Source organism: Notothenia coriiceps, unplaced genomic scaffold, assembly GCF_000735185.1.
Source record: "Notothenia coriiceps isolate Sejong01 unplaced genomic scaffold, NC01 NC01_scaffold00021220, whole genome shotgun sequence".
NCBI classification, from domain to species: Eukaryota; Metazoa; Chordata; class Actinopteri; order Perciformes; family Nototheniidae; genus Notothenia; species Notothenia coriiceps.
This window is the reverse complement of record NW_011353921.1, coordinates 10,737-13,241: the sequence shown is the minus strand read 5'-3', so window position 1 is coordinate 13,241 and position 2,505 is coordinate 10,737. Positions and strand designations below refer to the sequence as shown.

Genomic DNA, 2,505 nt, shown 5'->3' with positions numbered 1-2,505 from the left:
TGCGTTACTCCCCGCACTGAAGGCTCTGCAACCCATCTTTAAAGCCAAGGTACCAGACACGTCTTACCAGGGGTGGACAGTAACTAAGTACATCAACTAGAGCAGGGGTTCCCAAACCTTTCAGCCTGCGACCCCCAAAATAACAGTCCCAGAGACTGGCGACCCCCCCACCTCGTGAATTGTCAACGAAGGGGGGGGGATGTGCTAGTGAATTTTCAACCTTGAGCCTCGCTGCGGGGACATTCTACAGATGGCCAGTCCGCCCCTGAAAAATGTCTATGCACACGTTATTAATTATTATTTTTTTAATCATTTCGCGACCCCCACTTTGGGAAACCCTGTACTCGAGTACTGTACTTAAACTTTAATCCATTTAATGCCACTTTGAACTTGTACTCCAGTACATCTCACAGGAACATTTTGAATGATAACTCAATGCTTGTAGTTACAACTTATTATATTAATAAAATGATTCATATTAAGATATATACAATTTATCTACTCAGTATTATACAAAGTATCCAACATTTGCTCCATATTGACACATACTACAACTATAGTAAACTCTGTCTGTATGTGTTTGTGAAAACAGAATTATATTCTATGATAACTAAAAAACTAAAAACACTTTAAAAAATGTTTTTGCAAAAGGAGAACTTTTTATTTGGATATTTTAAGTACATTTTGCTGTTCTTTTACTTAAGTAACATTTTGAACAGAGTATTTCTTGCCTATAGTTGTACTACATTTTCTTAAGAGTAAGAACCGTATATTACTAATTATTCACAATTTCCATTCGCCCTTTGAGGACTTTTATCCCGTCCCTCACACTAGTTAACAATTTGTTCTGCCTCTTGTATTGCTCACAAATTCTTTACAACTGATTTGAATGAACCATAACACCTAAAGTGATTTTTTAAATAAACAAAATGAGAAAAATGTGTTCCTATATGATGTGACATATGTTTATTTTATATTCCTTCTAGATTCGTAAAGAGGGAAGAGGCAAGTACAGCCCGCAGCAGCTGTGTGTGCTGGACAACATCAAAGTGAACCTGAGGAGATTCATCGGTTACCTGGAGAAAGTGGTGAAGAAGTAACGAGCGCTGGACCTCACGGTGGTGTGGACAGAGATGCTAACGGTAGCATCAAAAGAATCAGACTGTGGTTGTGAGACCATCAAATATTTATTATGTTGGTAGTAAGCCGCCTGTTTCAGTGTTAATATTCTCAAAATAATAATGATTTACAATTTTACCTGTATTTGTTGTGAAGAAAGACAGGATTATTTGAGTTATTAGTTACTGCAAGTGGCAGTAAAGAAAGGTTTTTATTTGTCTTCCCTTGATTTAAATGTGACAATCAGGACCAAATGTTTGTCTTGGATTTGTTCACTTTAATTTCCCAAAGTAAGTACCTCTACACCCCCAGGTTTTGATTTGGGTCCCCTTAATTCTGCCACTTGTTCCAATAGCCTAAACGTTGATGTTTGCAGAGCTATGCTACATAAGATTTATCAGTATGGGATAATTGCCACCTAATAAAAAAGAGAATATTTAGTTTTATTGTTTAGTGTAAACATAATTTATCTTTGGAAAGAAATTGGCTTGCATTTGAAGAGAGAAATAAAAAAATGACTGTCATTTTAATATCGTACGAAGCGACCTGTTCTCACTGCCAAGGTGTTAACATAAACATTTTTACATTTTTACCGTTAGGAGGAACACATTTTCTCACAATCCAGGCTCCCTGTTTTCACGGAGAGCTGAATTTGTTAATGTATTTTTGTGAAACTTTTCAGTCTGCAAGTCACCACAGAAACCCATTTTCTACTGAAAGCATGTTTTTCAGGAACAAAGTGAATATCAATTATGAATGAAATCAATTATCATCCAAACTTGCTGCTACAACTTAGAATATACAGTTTGCTAACTGCAGGTTTGAAATATGTAAATGGAGGGTAGTAGTGCCATCTTTTTGCACCTGATCCAAAGTTTACCCTGCTTTGAGTTTCTGACAGTTAATTTATTAGCTCTCATTCATTAATCCATTCAATGCTCAAACTGAATGGTGACTTTAAACCATAAATACAATTTTCCTAAAGACCAAAATGAAGTGTGTGATAGTTAGTTCTTACGTTGTAAGAGTCGGGCACAGCTTCTGGTTTCCCACAAGTTTTCAGGGACATGTTGATAAAAATGCCTATCATTAATATAAAAACACATTTCAAAGAAAATGTAGGGGGGGTTTATGTCTTTGGGATGGGATTTAATGCCTTTTTGAAATAAATCCTGATTTCTTAAGCATTGTCTAACGTGTTTTCTTGTTATTATTTGAATATTAACAATCTCCACACTCGTATTATCTGGGATTTCTGTATCCCTGATAATGCACTTTTTACTCAACTACATTAATCTGACAGTTTTCGTTACTTTTCTAATTCAGATTATATAGAAACAAATCTAAATGAATGAATACATTGTGATACATTATTTAAGGTTAAGA

The 2,505-nt window shown here is 35.4% G+C and overlaps 1 long non-coding RNA gene across 1 annotated transcript; it reads left to right on the top strand.

The window, feature by feature from the left end:
- LOC104953170 (uncharacterized) lies at positions 1-2,304 on the top strand. The gene is made up of 2 exons (XR_799183.1): positions 1-49; positions 987-2,304. It is a non-coding gene; the product is annotated as an uncharacterized lncRNA (long non-coding RNA).
- Positions 2,305-2,505: the final 201 nt, after the last annotated feature.